This window comes from Neopelma chrysocephalum, unplaced genomic scaffold (assembly GCF_003984885.1).
Source record: "Neopelma chrysocephalum unplaced genomic scaffold, ASM398488v2 Primary Assembly neopelma1_24, whole genome shotgun sequence".
NCBI lineage: Eukaryota > Metazoa > Chordata > Aves > Passeriformes > Pipridae > Neopelma > Neopelma chrysocephalum.
The window spans coordinates 38,776,517-38,796,452 of NW_020897693.1; positions in this window are offsets into that span (position 1 = coordinate 38,776,517).

Below are 19,936 nucleotides of genomic sequence, written 5' to 3' on the forward strand. Positions count from 1 at the left end.
ATGGGGAGATGATGTAAATGCAGCCAATGTAACTGAGTTAGAAGGAAGCAGGATACTTATGCAAGTATATGGGAAATGCACTCGTAAAAGAGACCTGTCCTTTTCTACAGGACTCCTGTCCTTTCACGTTACCTGACAAGATGGTTTAAATCTATGACTTTATAAATGTTATTTATGCAGATAGATGTGTTACATTATGAAACCTAACAGAATAAAAAGGGCACTTTGGCACACCTCAGATCACTCCAAATAGTAGTTTGTCATATTGCTGTCAAATCTGAAGTAATCCATTATTTAGTATGTGTATAACACTACCTTTTTAGAGATTGTTTGGATTGTAGAAACTTTTTGTCCTAAGGCAACACAAGTGGCCCTGGAAACGTGATATTACATTTCAAACAAACTTTCCCTGATGTAAAGATGTAAGCCAGATGAACTTTGCTGAACATAAGCCTTTTCATTTGTTGTAAAAAACAACTGAATGGACACAAGAATTTATTTTATTCAAATGATATAGGCAAAAGTATTTCCTTTTTTTCCGAACTTCTGCACAGTTAGGATTTGAAATTACTTTACCATCCCCTGATCATTGTCACTGAAACAGTTTAAAATGGGTAAGAGAGGTCCATGATGTAGAAAGTGTTTTTATTTTAAACAAAGTATACTAGCTAACAAAAAAAACAAAAACAACCCTTCCCAAGCCTTCTAGGCTTAAATGATACATGGGTTTTAGCACATTGTTTGTCATGGAAACTTTGCTGAATACATTACGATGAATATAAGAAAATTTACAACCATTTACTAACAATTCTTTTCTGTGCTTTAGTAAGATAGTGAAGTCCGATCCCTGTGGAATTACAGTGTCTCTTTGCTAAAGCTGCTTTCCTTACAGTCTCAGCCATTATTCTTTAGCCCTGAGTGTGCAAACCCTATATTCTTATACTCTTCTATCCACACCCCTTCTTATTTTATAACTTGTTGTTTAAATTTTATTCCTTCCAGTCAAACCCAGTTTGTCTTCCCGTCAAACCCTCTGTTCTAATTCTGGTTCGTTTAAGAGTGTCCCATGTTATTCCTGATCTAGAGTTGTTGTGTATAAATAAAACACATTTTAAATTATATTATTCTATGAGGATTTGACTGGAAAAAAATGTCACTGTAGACCATGTGAAATATTATGATAAATAAAATTCAATGTAACATTTAGATTTTATCTCTCATATATTATTAGCACAATTTTCCACTGCTGGAAAGGCTGAATTGACAAAACCTGGTGCAATAATGGCATATTTGATGTTGAAAACCTCATGATTACACTCAGATACTACATCTGAAGAAGTTATTTCTATTATAATTCATAGCAGAGGAGAATAACGACATAGTCCGTTCATCCATTACTGATTATTACTCAGAAATGTTTATAAAGGAATTTCTGCTTACAGTAACTGTAACTTACTGCACAGAATTTCTTTATCAGAAGCTCCCTTTTTGAAATCAGCATACGCAAAAAAGGAAACTCAGCTCTTACAAAACTGTTATTACAAGTACTCGTATTACTGCCTCAATACATAAGATGAGAATGGAGTTTGAAATTGAACTTATTTTTATAGAACAAAGTCATCTCTGTTAATATGGCCATAAAAGCTTTTATAATTCATGTAGAAAGAATTTTGACCAGAAAAATATTAATAGATTTTAATAAAGTACTTAACAGGAAAAGAAAAAAAGATGCTCATAGATAGAAAAAAAAATACAAAATTTGATCTTTCTTATAATAGAGGAAAACATATATCAGGAATGACAGCTTACTGACAGATTCCTAACTTCACATTGTATCAAACCATGCAAACTGGGTATGCAACAAAAAGAGAATGTATGCATCCAATTCCTGGGATAAGATTTAACATAAATTTAAGATAAAGTTAAGTGTGAAAAAAGACAACATGAATTCTAACTTTAATTGGAAACAAGTCAAAATAAGCTGGATTCAAATAATGTATAGATCCCAAAACAGTTAGTTCTTCTTTTAAAATAATAAAAAGAAAAGATATGCAAATTTAAAATATTGTGCATTAAAAAAAAAATTGGGAATACTCCAACCTTCAGTTGTTAAAAGGAGTGATCATCACTGATAATTCATTGATAATTGATGATCACTCATCACATTGATCAAACATTGAAAGAAATAATAACAAAAAAAGACATTAGTCTACCTTTTAAATACTTAAAAATTTCTGAATACGGGGACCAAAATCTGACTTAGATGCTGATAAACATCCTGTAGTTAGATTAATTCCTGGCATTAAATCAGTGGATTATCCTCACTGTATGACAGTTTGGCTAAGTTTGGACCTGGCTCCCTGTTCCTATACCAAATACTGAAAATCTTAATGAAGATTGAAACTCACTCATTTGAAAAGGAATTTGGTAATCTGAGAGCTTTTCAGGTAAAATGGTTATGTTAATTAAAGAGACTTTGCAAGTACTGTGAAATTTTAGACAGAGTCTTGTTAATCTAGAAAGCATTATATTTCAAGCTATACTATCCTAATTAAATATTCAGTCTGATTGCCTAGAACCTGAAAATTCAGTTACCTAGGTCTCTGGGTAAGTAATGGTTTCTTTTGTCAATTAAGCTGTGATGAACTGTGTTAAAATTCAGAAACTTTTATCTGGAAAAGAAGTTTTTTTCAGTATTACTGAAGTATTCTTGTAAATAAATGAAGCATTTCAAACACTGGAAGAAAGTTGTTTGTGATTTGAAACTGGCATCTTTACCTGGATGAAATTTGACAGTGAGGTAACTATAAACGTTTGAGTAACATATGGGGTCATTTCTGCAAACTAGAGAGAGACAAGTTTTGAGTGAAGCTTAAGATCAGAATTAAACATCTGTAATGTAAATGGCCTCAGGAAAAGCAAATTAATCTTAACTAAGAAATATGAAGCCAGTATTGTCAGTAATTATGATTTTAAACCAAATCACCTCACAAAGCATCATTCTCTCAATTCCTTTTTCTTCAATTAGATTTGAACAGATAAAGCCTAAAGGATTTTAGCAAGAAGATAAATATAAACTAATAAAGTCTAAAATAACATATGAGATCTTTTTTGCCACTTATTTTGTTGAGCATCTGGTCTCAGCTACTGTTACATTGTTAGTGAACAGTGACAGAAGGAAATTCAAAGCACTGACTTAAACAATAGCTAGTTTGGCAATTTTATTTGTGTCTGACTGTATTCAAAGAACAAGAGAACCTTCACTGCATGAACTAATGAGACTAGAGACTGGGCAACAGTCAGTAGCATTTGTAATGCTTTTGCAACAACACACAGAGTTCTCCTGTGCTTTCTTCCTAGGAACCTGTGTTCTTTCTGGGAACACTCATGGGAATAAAAAGCTTAGAGCAGGAATCTGGTTTTTTGAAAGTATTAACCTCTCTGGGTTTGGTTTTAACTCTCAAATAAAGATAGGCAGAGAAGAAGAGCTTCCTGGCAAAAGGGTGAAAGACTTTTCAGATAACAAAATATTTGTAATCAATTCCGAAACTATAAAGACAATTTGCTCCTAGATTGTTTGATGTGTAAGAACACAAAACCCTTTCAAATAAAGCATTTAGTCAAGTAATGGGGGGCTATTAAGATAATATGCACAGCAAAGATTTCTTAGCAAGAAATATGTAACACTTAACTGTAGAAGAAAAAAAAGGAAAACAAGTAATTCAGCTTGAAACCGGTTGTTTAAAAATTACGATTTTTATGGAAGTCCCAATTAATGAAGTTTAAACTGAAAAATTATAGCCTCTACCTGTGAGTCCATCTGGACTACAGATCAAAATTCTTTTGTAAGTGTAAGAAATTATACACAGAAAAGACCTAATACAATTTACTTGCTTAACTTTGCTTCAAAGAACAGCAAAGTATATCCTTTTTCCCCTCTTCTTACGCAAGAGATAGCTGTCTGGATTCAATCTCCTCTGTTTAACATTAGGATATGCAAGTATATTGATGCAAACTCCCTACTTTCATTTCGAGCTGATTAGACATGACAGCAGTTTCAATCTCAAAGCCATACACCAGCATTAATACACAGTGACATCCAAGCTGATGAGTCCTTCTGAAAGGAGGTGATCTTTTGCCTCCTGCTGGTTAGCGTAAGTTTATTGATCTAACAAATGACAAAAAGGTCCTTAACCTCTGGAGCTTATATCCATGATTTCAGTTTTAAAGAAAAGCATGCTCTGCCTACCTGATTAAAACCAAAATTGAAATGCCTCATCCTTTCTCTATTTCAACCTGTGCAGTATAGGAAGAACAGTGAGAAAATGAATAAGGAACCTTACTACATCCCGTAGCTCGGTGATACCTCTGAAAAGCAGGGAGTCTGAGTCTGATCTTTGTCTTCCCATTGCACAATTCATATACTTTCCACTACAATGTCACTGTACAAAATACCTCCCTTTAGGAACATGACTTGAGAGCACTGCAAGCTCCTTCGACCTCTGGTCTAACCTGGATCTGGTCAGCTCCCTACCATGACAGTTAAACCACATTTTGAGTTGTCACTTCTGAAGTCAGGAATAAATGCACTCAGAGACATTCTCCTTACCTTATCTCTGCTCCAATAGCATTAGAGAATTTCAGTGATCACTCTTTGATATCCACACAAACCTTCAGGTCTATATGGGGTACAGTTTGAGTTTTACTGATTCCAGACAGCTGGGCAATTTCTTGTTCTGGGCCCAGGTAGTAAAATTACATCCTTGCGACTGCAGAGCAAGAGCTGGCACTCCACTGTGACTGTATCCAGACCAAGTGTTATCCACTCTATAAAACACAAAAGCTCTTCCCTTTGATTTTTTTTCACTCCACGTAAAATCAAGATATCATGAGATAATCCCAAAGCAGTCAGAACCTCAAAATTATACCTTGACTTTAATTACACATTTTTATTTTAACTGGCATTGGTATAACAAAACCATCTTATCAGGAATAGGTTCCTGATGATTGAAAGATGACACAACTGGTTTGAGTTAATTTTAAAATTAGACTTGTAGTTTAGAACTAGAAAGGAGGGATTAAAATCAGTGAATTAGGAATAAATAGACATTAGAAGAATTTATGCCAACTGCTTTTATACATGAAGCAAAATGGATATGCCAAAGATGCAATGGAGTTGAGCAGTGCACAGTTATTTCAGTTAAAATAATATGATGACAGTATATTTTATTAGGTAAGTTAAATACAAACTAGTCAAATTTTGGCTTGGGAACTGCTATGTTGGAACCATGTACAGATTTTTTTCCGATTACTCCAAGACTAAATATGTTTTTGCTCCATTTGGCATGAGGAAGTGAGGCAAGAATTAAAAAAGAAAAAGCATAAAAGTTGAAATATAGAGAATAGCATCAAAGAAAACAAGTTATTAAAGTAGCATTCCTTGTGTCTGGTCTTCTAGAACAGCACAACTCTGAGCCACGCAAACCAATTTATCAATTGAATTTAAGACATTATAAAGGGCATTTTTTTCTACACTTTTGTAGTGGCTTGATCTTGGCTGGACACTGGCTGCCCACTAAAGTCACTCTATAACTTCCCAGTACTCAGCTACACAGGGGAAAGAAATACAAAAAAGTAACCGTGGGTTGACATTCCAGTAACAGACAAAACAGACTGGTCTTGGTAAAAATGAATTTAATTTATTACAAGTCAAATCAGAGTAGGATATTGAGAATGCAAACCAGATTTTAAAAGCACCTTCCCCCCATCCCTCTCATCCCTCCCTTTTTCCCAGGCTGAACTTCGCTCCCAATTCCTCTACCTCCTCCCCTCCAGTGTTGAAGGTGAAAGGGGAATAGGGGTTGTGGTCCATTTATCACTCATCTTTGACGCTGCTTCCTCCTCACCCTATTCCCCTTCTTCAATGTGGTTAGGTTTAGGCATAGAGTTAGGCTTAGGCTTAGGTTTAGTCTTAGGCTTAGGCTTAGTTAGGGTTAGGGCTGAGAGAGTGAAAGAGCCTAGAGCTTCAAAATGCACATCAAGAGGATCATGGCAAGGCCCCAACATTGCTGCCTCTACACCTTCTGAATCATGGTTTAAGGTTAGAGTTATGGTTAGAGCAAGGGTTAAGGTTAGAGTAAGGGTTAAGGTTAGGGTTAGGCTTATGGTTAGGCTTATGGTTAGGCTTAGGATTGAGAGAGCGAAAGGTGTAGAGGCAGCAATGTTGGGGCCTTGCCATGATCCTCTGCATGTCCCTGCAGAGGTTATGATCATGGCAAGGCCCCAACATTATTGCCTCTACACCTTTCGAAACAACTTTAGAGTTAGGATTAGGGTTAGGGTTAGGGTTAGGTTTATGCTTAGGTGTCCTGGTTAGAACGGCTGGGACCAATTCATCCCTGGATGGGTGTAACCCAAAACTGTGTATTCTATAGCCTCCATGCCATTTCCCAAAAACTGCTGTCAGTAGAGGCCTGCAAGGTGGGAAGATGTTCCTGTACCCTTTTATGGAATTCCCCGCTCTGATATCCTTATATGGAATTCCCCGCTCTGATAAGAGGGACTGAGCATCCACATGCCCTTTTATGGAATTCCCTACTCTGAGGGAGGGACTGAGCACTCCCGCCTGAACTGGAGAGTATATAACTGGGAGTTTCAGAGCCTTGGGGCTCTCTCTCGTGGGACCCAGAGGAAGACAGCAGACCACCGCTGCTCCCAACCAGGCTGAGACCACCACCCTCAACTGGACTGCAATCACCACTTCTGACCAGACTGCAGCAGCTCTCCCACCAGCAGGTTTTATCCTCTCTCCCTTTGCTTTGGACTCGGGGGGTGGGCCAAGGTACACCACTTTTGTTCATACCCCAGGGTGCTGGGTTTGTACATTTGGGTTTTGTGGATTAAAACCCATTGTCTGTCTGTATAATTGTACTTATTGCATTATTTTAATAAATTGTTATTCTGACTTATAAATCTCTCTTTTGAATTGAGTTCATTTTGCCTTGCTGGTTAACTTTTAAACCAGCACATTAGGCTTAGCCTTAGGTTTAGGCTTAGGCTTAGGGCTAGGGTTAGGGTTAGGCTGAGGGTTAGGGTTAGGATTGCTGAGAGGAATCAAGGTGGTGGTGCTCCCCTTTTCCCAGGCAAGTAGTGACCATCCTGAAGCTGTGCCAGGCAAAGTTCAGGTTGGACATCAGTAAGAATTGCTTCACTGAAACGGTGTTTAAGCTTTTGAACAGGCTGCTCATGGGGATGACAGAGTCACCATCCTTGGAAGCGTTCATGAAACAACTGGATGTTGCACTTAGTGTTATGGTTTATTTGGCATCATGGTGTTCAGTCAATGGTTGGACTTGCTGATCTTGAAGGTCTTTTTCAGCCTTAATGACTATGATTCCATGAACTTTTCCAATGTAAGGCCTTGTCATGTGTTGCAGTCTGAAATTCGGATACCAACAGAAAAGGGTAGGGACAGGGGTCACCTGGGTCCTGCCCTGAGCCCCTCGGGCCTCAATTTCTCCACCCAGGACCCCCCCTGACCAACAGAAAAGGAACTGCTAGGATTAAACAGGAAACCTTGGGCCACAGGGGCTGGAAAAAACCATCATCTAAAAGACCAGACGAGATCCATTGACGTTCATTTTGTGTATTGTCCTGATCTCCTCCAGCAGGAAGTAGAGAGACTTCCATGATGCTATCAGATATCTCATTGTTTTCTCCCTCCCTGTGTAATTATTTTGGGAAAAGCTGACCACCCTTCCCCAGTATAATCTTGCTTACTGGAAATATCAAATCCTTTTTCCCCAAAATGTAAATACTGGATCCTAGAAATGTAAATTCATTTTTCCCCTTATGTCACTCCTGTTACTGGAAATGCTAATAGATTGTGGAATTCCCTGTTTGGAATAACCCTGCCTCCTCATTAACATGGAAGCACCTGAGACCCTTAAATAGCACTCGCGTGTTCAATAAATTATTCCAGTTTTTGCCCCTATGGCTGGGATCTGATAGATGTATTAGACCCTTACAGCCATGGGATGCGGGTCCTTGTGAACTGCTCCAGCCTCAATCCTTTCCACAGGTTGCAGTCCTTCAGGCACAGACTGCTCCAGCGTGACTCCCCCAGGAGGACAAAAGTTGTCCCAGAAAACCCCCTCCTTCCTGGGCTCCTCTATCCACAGGGCCACAGGTCCTGCCCAGAGCCTGCTCCAGCACAGGCTTCCAATAGTGCCACAACATCTTTCAGGCATCCACGTGCTCCAATGTGAGGTCCTCCACAGGCTGCAGGTGGATCTCAGATCCATCATGGACCTCCACAGGTTTCAGGGGCACAACTGCCTCACCATGATGTTCTCCATGGGCTGCAAGGGAATCTCAGCTCCAGCATCTGGAGCACCTTCTCCCCCTCATTCTTCACCGACTTTGTGTCTTCAGAATTGTTTCTCTCACATATTTTTACTCCTCTCTTTTCTTGCCAGTTTTCTTCTGTGCACTAATTTTTTTCCCCTTCTTAAATACATTATCCCAGAGGCACTACCACAGTTGCTGATGGGCTCAGCCTTGGCTAATGGTGGGTCCAACAGAGCCATCTTGCATTGGCTCTGTTGGGCATGGAGGAAGCTTCTAGCACCTTCTCAATGAAGCCACCCCTGTAGACTCCCTGCTACCAAAACCTCACCATACAAACCAATACAAGTCTGCACCTTCTTTTCTCACCCTGAACACACAAAACTATTTTTTTAAGAAGGAGGTGGAATGCTTTCAGAATTACAGCTTAAGGATTCCTGTTTTCCAAATTGCAATGTTAATAAAGTTTATTATGGCAAAATTCAAACTAAAAAGTTGCATTTAAAGCAGTCTGGATACATCAATTTATTTCTCAAGTAGATTTCTGAGTAAAAACGTACATTTTTTTCTAAAGCAGAAAACAACCTCCCTTTCACTGAAACAATCCCTCTAGAAAATCAAACCTTTAATTTATTTGCAAAATGTTTTCTACTTAAAACTAAGTATCTTATTTTTCATAAAAGTTCTACATTTGTTATTGAATAAATGATTAGAATAATTGAATAGAGTGACTAGCGGTAAAATACTTTGGAATGTCTATCATTTACCACGTCAAACACACACTGTGAACAATATGTCTTACTTTCTCATTCAATCTCTTTATAGATTCTTTGATTATTGCTGATTTTATGTTAACTACATATACTATCATGCATAAGTTGGTCATTGTTGTTAAAGAAATTGTGATCCAAGCTTGTTGTACAAGTTGTACATCACAGCTCATACTGTATTGAGATGCCCTCTTTTACAACTATCACTACTTCAACATCTTCATTTTCTAAAACAAGTTATCAGTGAGGTTGCCCATTTCTCTGTTCTGTAGCACAGTGGTGGCATAGGTAGGCACAGGATGTAAGAATTTTATATAAGCATGTAAATGGGCAAAGGGAAGTGTAGTTGCACGTACAAGTCATGAAGGTGATAGAAAAATAAAAAATAAGATAAGCCTAAGTAACAGCAAAAAGGTAAAAAGGTGATAATGCTGGTAGGGAAGAGAGAATTTTAAAATATGTTAAACCCCAAGGAAGTGTAGTGTTGATAAGGATGTGATGGGATATAAAAGCTGATTTGCAGTCCAGCTTGTTCTTTCCTTTGACTGTGTAATATGAGGTATATCAAATTCCTGGTCAAAATATTTAGCTTGCAGTGACCAGTTATCTAGAAAAAAACGAAGATTTCTATTATATTATTTTGAGGTTAGTAGACAAAGCACATTTTGCTTAGTTTTCTTTCACCAATATTTTTATAAACTTTTGTAACTGTTAATATGAAATCTACTTGTGTAATTTACTCACTGATCCTGTAAGAATTTTAATGCAACTTGCATAAAGAATGCTTTGACTGGGAAACATCAAAGCATACCATTCCAGAAAATGGTGATAAGCCTCAAATAAGAGTAAAAGCACACTCTTATAGTACCTAGCACCCCTTCCCCTTTATAGGTTATGGGCTGTGAATAAAAAGTTCATTTAATAATATCAAATGGAAGGTATTGCACACACTTCTTTAAAAAGAAAATAGAGTGTTCTTACTATCCCCATTGATGAAGAATTATAAAAAAGCATATATCATTCCCACATTAGAAAACCAAAGAAGGAGATACTTTTCATTAAAGCCTGAAGCAGTTGATGTTTGGGATAAAGAAAATTCTTCCTAAAAATGCGATTAATTTTGGTCTCACTAAGTATCTGGAAATCATGATTCAACCTCCACCAGCTCTGGAAAACGGAATATTAGTAATATCTGTGCTTGTCATATGTGCAATGAGGAGCAGTACTAAAAGTGTTTAAAAGAATAACAGCACATTAGCAAAGCACAAAGAAGGGCAACATTAGTTGTAAGTACATCAGATCCAGAAAACAGGTCATTTAGAAAATTATCCCAGAATACAGAAGATAAAGTTTAGTTTTGTTTCATGTATATATATGATTCAATGTTCTATAAAAAATGTATCTATGCAAAGAATCATTGTTAAAAAAATAATTAATCTATAATGATAAAATTCTCACTCATTTTTCTGACCACTGCATTGTAGCTGTCTTTTTTCGTCACTGAACAGTAGTAATTTGCTGGAAAATACCCTTTTTTTCCCTGACTCTATAAGAAAGATTGCTGGGGAAGATAAACAAAATATAGTGGAACCACCATAGCCATATAGCAATCATAACTATAGCTAGATGAAAAGTGCAATGTCCAGTTCATGAAAGATAAAGGGAACCTCACACTAGTTCCCACAGGATGAAAACTTCAAAGTTATAGCTCCTCAAGGATAGAAAGACTACTAAAAACTTACATAAATGCGTCAGAACTGGAAGTTTCCAGGCAGTAATGGGCTCCTGAGGCTCTACTGCTTTTTGGCAAATCTGATTTTCTCTTCCGTATCCTGGTTGACACGCTTTGAAAGTGACAGGCCAATTTGACTCTGCATCAACATTCCCTTTTTTCCTGCTCTCTTCTCCTATCATCATGCATGAAATAAAAAGGCTGCCACATGAATTTCTCAGACTAAATTTTTTCCCGCCTTCTGTGATCCCTAGATTCACTGCAGACCCCTCTGGCAGTCAGTTCTGTGTATCTGCTCTATGGAGGACCCTTGACTTCCTTCTCCCTACACCTGTGTTACATCCATTCCAGATCTAGTGACCTTAGAAACACTGTGCCCTGGCACAGACATCAAGCCACTTGGCCTGGACTACCAGGATGGAAAATGCTGTCACTTTGTCACTCCAACGTAGCTGGAACAACTCAAGATGTCTTTAAACAATGTGGGCTTTTTGGAAATGAAAATTCACTTTGTCACCGTGTATTCTAGTTACAGCAATGATGCTAAGATAACAGAAAATTTTCACAGCCCACTATAAAAAATTATTTTTCTTCAGAAAACATCTATGTGTAGGTGAGTAAATAAAAACCCAAGTAGAACTACTTAGCTGGATAATTTCTATTTCTCTGCTATTATTTTCTTAGAGTAATGTAGATAAGCATTGAGAAATCTAATTTCCCTTCCCTTCCCTTCCCTTCCCTTCTCTTTTTTGTTCTTGCAACAGATGCAGACTTGGGTTGCAAAGAGTACTACAAAACATAATAAAGTCAACTCCTGTTAATTTATGGAGGAACACAGTCCTTCTTAAGTATGATTACTTGCTATTTGAGAAACTTTGATGTGGCATTTTGTCTCTTCATAAAAAAGAAGTGTGATTATCTTGAAAATTATTAAACTAAGGAAGTAAGCATCCTTTTATTCAGAAATTATGGCTGAATTTTGATGATTATAGTTTAAAATATTGCTTAACATTATATGTCAAGATAAATATCAGAGCAACTGTAACAGTAGATGCAACATAAATTTCAGCTAACTTTACAAAGATGCTTGCCATAGGACTGCATATTTGAATGGTATGTTTATACAAGATTTATTGTCATTTTGTGGGTTGGATAGCTCAGGCAATATGGTAGTTTTAAGCTATAGCTATTCAGGATATGTATATGCTGACACTATATATGCAGGCTGAAAATATATGTACAAGTGTGTACAGACAGAAAGAGACAAATAGAGATAGAAAGAAGGAGGGTGTGTATGGTAGGCTAAAACAACCTAGACGGAGAAAAGCATTGGAAAAACAGTAATGAAAATATGTATCATGTCCTCAGCAGGTTTTCTATTTTTGCTAACGAGTGATTTTCACAACACTGTATTTAATGAGTCCTTAATTAAGTCAGTGAAGTTACCTTGAAGTGGCACAACCATTAAATGAGATGAAAATTAGTTTTTTCAAAATGTGGTAAGAAAGGCCCTATATTTCATAGGTCTTTGAAAACACAACATATTTACTAATTAAGAACAAGACTAAAAGAATTGTCTGAAATTTCTAATACTTGTTCTAAGTATTTTGATATATTCAGGGAATTGTTCACTTCATGAATTATTAAATGATAATAATATGGAAATGTCACTAAAAGTCCAAATTTAATTTACTAATCAGTAGCACTTATTGCTTCTGTTAAAAATCTTAAAGTCTTATGTCTGGGAAAAAGGAGCTGCAAGGTTAATATGATAATGAAGGACCCTGAAAGGATGCAGCTTAGTGGTCCATCAAAATTTCAGTATATCTCAACTCAAATTTCCTAATGGTGTGAAAACAAAATAATTAAGTGTTCCATTCTCTAGCCAATTTGATTCTTTATGTGATTTATAGCCATTTTAAGCAAGTAAATTGTAGCATTTGCCTGGAGGGAAAAAAAAAGGTATTTCAAGGGTGTTTAGGTACCGGTTGAGGTATCTTCCAGGTTCTCTCCAGAGTTCATTTAACTGTGGGCTTGACAGGTCCATTTACATTGTCTACTGCCTGAATGAAAGTAGTAAATGGAAGCTTGGCTGGGTCCTGTCTGAACTTGATGGATCAACTCCTCCCATCCTCACCTCCCCCTAAACTGACATAGTTGAATTCCTGATGAGGTGGCTCGTTCTCTCTCCATGGTTGCTCAGGGAATCGAATACTCAAGTTTAACTCATTGTGACAAGGCTATGTGCCAGGTGTCCTTGTGAAGTTTACATCTTCATAATTGTGTGGCACTAATGTTGAGCAGTCAGGAGTGAAAAGTGAATTATTCAGAAAAGTTTCAAGGTTAAGAGCCTACTTCATTAAGCTGCTCCCACAAACACTTTCATTCCAGACCTCCTCTCCCTAATAAAAAGAAAATAACAGAACTGTGTTGTGATTTGTCTGACAGAGAATATCATACTAGATCTTGCCTTGTTCCAGTATGACAGGACTTTTATTTCTGTTCATCCTTTTTTAATTTATCCCATTATCCTGCGTAAGCAGAACAACATATCTGAAAAGTTTTCTTCCTTTCTTCTTTATCACAGGAATTCCAACCATGCAACACTAATCTGTATCTGGACAGCTGTGTTATGCTCTCCTAATTTTTTCACACAACATATTTTTTTATATCTTTTGCTTTCCTCCTGTTGGTTCTTCTAGAGGATATTTCCATCCTATTTTTTTTATTCAGTGATGGTTTAGCAGAAAAAAATTGCATGAAGCATATAGGGACTGCAGATGCAAATCCCACACATACACACTACTCCCACATAATATCCTAATTCCTGGGTTAGAACCAAGTCTTTCTTTCTTCTGTGTGGTCTCTTGACTCTTGAATTTCTCACTGTACAGTGAATGCATTTTTTAAAGGAATTCACCAAATCAGTATCTTTAACTTTCTAGAGTTTTTAACCCCTGAATTTTAGGCAAAAAATGTATGTCACCATCATGTCACCCTCAAATGAAGTTTCATGTAGGCCCAGGTTTTTGTACTATATGATATTTCTTCAGAGAATTCAAGGAGAATTTGTGTGAGTATTCAGGTAGACAGAATGACTGTGTACAATAGAGGAAGATTTCCACTCATCTCTTAAAAAATAAGCATTTTTGTACCTGGATGAGCAACTGAAGAACCCAAATTAAATAAAGGGACACCTGTAAAATAAAGACACCTACAGGTAGACAGTCTAGATGGATGGAAACATTGGCTTTAAATTAGCTTCAAATATCTAAGTCCCGGTTTAGATCATTATTTATGATGATTTTTTAAATAATGAGACATGGAAAGAAATGGGTAGTCATTTCTAGTCAGAAAAAGCAAAAGGCTGACAGAAAAATGAAGGTGTGGATGTCAGAAGAGGTGGAAAGATGCAGACTATTGTTAGGTGAGTAGATGAAACTGAGAAGTTTAGTAGAGGAAAACTTTCTCATCAAGGACAGTATAAAACTTGACATTGAAAAGACAAATTAGTGAGAGCTTGTAACTCATATCTGCAGATTAAGGCTTCCAATAAATGTTCTATGGCTGCTGCAGCTTCCTTTAGAGCACTACTGTTTCTGTTGCCAGTTTATATAATCTCTTAATGATTAGAACAGCTTCTTCTATTCCACTTGCTGAGTGTAAGAGTGTTTTTTGTTTGAAGATGTGACTAATCTCAGGGTGGTTTTGTCAGTCACTAAATCAGTAAATATCATTATGGGACTGTGTGGATCATACAGGGCTCAGATGGATTTGTGGGATAATGCTTACCACACTGAGCTATCTCTGAGGCAATAGAAAACCCTCTAATTTGTTGATATCAAGGGAAATAATTTTAAACAGTCACTATGCTGTGGAGCATTGTGAAAATTCAAGTGAGCATACCACAAGAAAACACTTGGTTTATCTACAGGAAAAATGTAGGTGTCTCCAGAGTATGCATCACATTAAAAGGTTTTGAAAATCTTAAGTTTGGAGTTAGGTATTTAAAGCAAGACTGAGGCTATACTTGGGCATCCATATGCTTTGTTAGATTTAGCTTGAGACAGCTATCATATTTACAAGAATATGAATCTCTTTCATTTTCCATTGCACTAGTCACTAGACACCCCTCCAAAAAAAAAAAGGACTATTAATCCTACTTTCATAAAAGGAGCAAGGAAGTAATTAAAAATTTTATCTAGAAAGAAGAAGAAAAGGCTAGTTTTCTTTCTGCTGGAAAAAGGAAATTGTTGTGAGTCTCAGAGAAGACTGACGAGATTAACCTCAATAAAACTGGGACTCAAATGTAGGAGACAGTAGAGAGGTCTTCTAAAGAGTATAAAGATGAGCAGCTGAAATAGAGAGGGGATCAAAAGAAAACATTGAAAGGGAGTCTTTTTTGCATTAATCTATGTATTGATAGCGTAAATTGAAACATCTGTTTTTAAACAGTTTTTTACCATCACATTGGGGTTTCTCCAGCAGAACAAAGAAATTCTGTGGAATGCTTATGGAGAAAAGATCGGCCCTGACCACATCTCAGGCAGGCCAAATCAGAACTGATTTATCAGGAGGGATAGATAGCATGCCAGAGTTGCTAGTAAGATGCATTATGTAGGGAATAAGTTGGATTGGCTTCTTGCTATCAGCATAGAATTGTACTTCTATCCACTGGAAGCTAAGTTCCATGTGTAAAGCTTATGTGTGTGGGTTTTTTTAGTTTGTTTTGTTTTATTTTGGGGTTTTTTTGAGCGTATATCTATCAGAGGAAGAAAAAAATGGAGAAAGTATGTATGTGCATATGAACAGGTAGCTTAATCAAGCTATTAGAATAAGGCTTGGCAGGACTGATTTGGCAAGTGTTAGCTAAAACACTGATAATTATGTATTAACATTAGGAAAAAAATTATGAGCTTTGGGGCAAGGCAATCTGCAGCAAATTTAGTACACCTTAAAGGCATTCTGATTCACCACCTGTAGGTTACTGCCATCTATACTTTCTAAGTCCTTACTCAGATTTAGACAAAATGCCTAGTAACTTTACCATCCTAATATCACTTTACATATGTAGAAGTGTACTAAATAAATAAATATATTCACATTTTCATTAGTGTGCTGGTAAAGAAGTGTAAGAGCTGCAGTAATCAAATAATCAAATACTATATCCCACTGTAAAGGGTCAAATTCATCTTTCCATATTGAAATGCTCGCAGTGAGATAACAATAATATGAGAACCCCATTTTTTAATCATAATTTCTAGGATCTAAACGTTCCTCTTATGGAAAAAGAAGTGTAATCTATGAAAGAATCCAGTGGAGAATGTTTTGGAATGCCCAAAAATTTTCTTATGGGCTATTAAGTCTTCAATTTGCAAGAACAATTGTAAGAAGGAATGTTCAGCACCACAATGACAAACTTTTAGATTTCCTGATGAATGAATAGTGGAATTCCCAATCCCAGGCTGAGCACTTTGTATTTAGAAAGTCTTGTATGGCTTTCTAACTCAAAAGCAAGTCAGAATGGCTGAAATCTAGAGGTGCTAAACTAGTGTTGGACAGAGTGGAAAGAGATACACTACACATAGTCTTTGGTCTGACTGCATGGTCTGTGCTTTCTGTACATGCACAAACATGGAATTGACTGACAATGCATTGAGCAGATAAAAGCATGTTCTGTGAGAAAAGCTGAGGAAATTGTAAGAAGTACTGTGAGATCATCCCCAAAGGGAAAGCTCGCCTAGCAGGGAAGAGAGGAATACCCCTCATGTTTAGGATTCACAGTGAGGAGCATTATCACAGAGTTAGCAGCCTGTCAGTTACAAAGGGCCCTGGCTGCCTGTTACCAATCACTTCAGTGACCACTACAGTCCTCTAAAACAAAGGAAACTGGTTAAGCTTTCATCTCTGCAGATCTGCAGAATAGATTTGTGCTCTCACAGCAGAACTATTAAAATACTCTCAAGCAAGCCACTGTCTCCCACTGAAGCTGCTTTACTTTCTGTAACTGACTGAATGATCACCAGAGAAAGGGTCTGAGCCTGACTCTCCCACATGAATTCTGCCAAGTTATGCAGTTGGTATTTCTTTTCTACACTGCCTATTGAGTATGTAAAAAATTTGCACAAAGCAGAATTGTTTCACCAGGGAAGAAATAGAAAAAGACATCTAGCCCAGGATTCCAGCAGCTTAATTATTAAAGATATTTCTTGAAGAGCCCAGCTGAAATCCTCCCTTTATGTCACATATGGAGAAACTAGAATTTTGTTCTCAGTAAACAAGCAAATTAAGCTGGGCAAAACAAACTCCTCTTCATACCTCATCAGGTGTTCTCTGTGTATTACTACCTTGACTCTAGCAGGGAAACATCTGCTTTGTATATTCTTCTAAGACACAATGTAATGCAGCTCTTAGGTGTTACACAATTCAGCAGAAATGCAGGTGCTGAGGGAAGTAGTGCCTTTCAAGGGTTTGGCATATTGGACATTTAAGCATTTAAAAAAGGTAGTTTGGTGTCTAAGTTCCCTTTGAGTATCCAGTTCAAGCATTGTATTTTACTCCATTTCAGCATAACATTTTCCTCTACTTTCAATGATTGCTGTGGAGAAATGTGTGCCTTTTGTGAGTTTTCCTGAAACAACTTTTTGTGAGAAATAAAGAGGATAAATATCATGCAATCCTATTACCTGCAGTCTCCTGCCACTTCAGTTTCTGCTGAGCAATCTGGCACATTTGCAGTTTCTACTATCTAGTGACACAATCTTCATTGACAGGCAACAAACACTAATGGATTTCTCTCTCCTTTATGTGGTGAAATTAAATAGCATCTCCAACTCCACCAGGAAAGCTGACAATACCAACTACATAGAAAACAGGCCAGGCAATAACATCAAGGTGCCAAATGTTGGCAAAGGTTTGTCATACATTAATACTTTCTCTGCAGGGTGCCTGAGGGATGCCAGGAGAATTCTCTGAGATGGGCATAGCTGTCATCTTCACTTGATTAATGCCCCATGTTGGACAAGGAATAAAAGATCTAATAGCTAAAGTACCCCTAACTTCACATGATGAGCATAAATTGGCTAAAACACAACACAGATTACCAGGATGCAGCTTGAGGTATCACAACCCCTACGTGAGCCAAGTGAATTGCAATGCTTAATGGCACACCTTAGGGCTGTACAAATAGCTGTCCCCATTAGACATTTCTCTGTCTGTGGACTGGTAGTCTTCTCAGTCACATCTGCTGGGCTGATTTTGTACATGCATTGATCTTTGTTCAACAAGGCCAACAGGCAAAAGTATTGATTTCTCAAATGCATTCTTTTTAAGGGAATACTGCTTAGATATTTTTGAGTCATAGGCTCATCAGAGACAGGCTTAGCACACTGCTAGAGTGGCAGATACTGAGCAAAAAGCATGATGGTTCGTTGTTAACTTTTAAGACTCTCTTATGGTGTCCTTTCCACCTTGAGCAAGAAGAAGTACTTCTAAGCTCACAAGAAAAAAAACAACATGAAATTCTGGGAAAAAAATATGAAAAACTTCATTGCCATTTGATAATGGTTTTTTCCTTGGCCAATGGCTATAGGAATAATCAACTGACCTGAAATTAAAAACCAGCTACTGCCTAAACAGAGGACAAATAACCTTGGGGGGAAAAAAAAAAAAAGAATTGTTCTTAAATATACAACAGTAAAGGATACACAAATGTTCAAATTATTCTGTAGGGAACTACAGATTTTATTTGAGGTGGGGTTTTGTGGGTGTGTGCAATGGGCTGGCCAGGGGAATGCTGTGTGTTTGTGTGTGTTTTGTATTTGAATGTCTAAATACAACATGGTGAAGCAGAATGAGGCATCAGGTCTGATGGATACCTTCTTCTATCAGAATAGAGGACTGCATAAGAGAATATGTGGGTGTTAGGAAGAAATCTGCCAGTTGCTAAAAGGTGGTGCTACTTTAACCTCTAACTGTTTAAAATCATTCTGCTATTTTGGAGATCGCTAAAAATACTAAATTTTGCTTTTTGTTGTTTAGGGTTTTTTTGATAAAGAAAACCCACAAAATTGAGAAGTTTACTGATTCTCTTTTTTACTGAAGAATTATGCTTCCCTGATTTTGTCTTGTCTGCAAGTAAATCAATATATCTTACTTGTTTATTTCCTTTTCTGCTGCCTACAGCACTCTCTGTACTCCAGCAACATGTCTCTAGTTTGTGATACATGGTAAAACTTGGAAGTTGAAGAAAAACTCCCATTTGGCTCCATAGCATGACGGTGAGAATAATCATGTATATCCTTTCAAAAATTGTTTTACATAGAGTTTCCACGTGTTCCTCTTGAGTTTAAAAACAATGATAGACTTCATCCATATTGTTTGCTGCTTCTGTACATTTTCTTTCCTCACTTAAGTTTCACACTGTCTGAAAACTGACATCCTGTGTCTCTGCTTCATTGACTTACTATTCCATTGCAGTTCTAAATTTCTCTGCTACGTAACCAGAGCCTAATTCTAATCTCTGAGCAATTCTGTGTCAGTGTAAAGCATATTGATTTCAGTAGTGCTAGTTTCAATTTACACCACTGATAGTAGGACATGACTGTGGATATAATTACTCTCTTTCCATTGTTGTTATTGTATCTTACTCTGGAAGAGTATTATCCACCCTTAAAACCTTTGGGATGCAATCTGTATGAACCTCACTATACATAATAAAGTTGAATTGTTATGTTTTGACTTGCTTTAAAGATAAAGTCTTGCTTTAAAGATAAAGGCTGAGATTTTCATCTCAGTCTTAACTAGAGCTTTCCCTTTGTATTGATTTGTTTAGACAGCCAACTGTGAAGAATGTGTGGGATGCCTGTAACAGTTTATTAATATTATATGGTCTACTTGCTTGCCTGATTATTATAGTTGTGTTTTTCCTATAGATTACAAGATGGTTAATTCAAGCAGAAAGTCCTTTCAGAGCAGGGGCAATAGTTTATTTCCAAACTTAAAGGTGCAGTTCAGGTATTACAAAGCATGAGATTTACCTTTAACTACTCCCCGTTTAATAACATGGTTTACAAACTATAACAAGGTC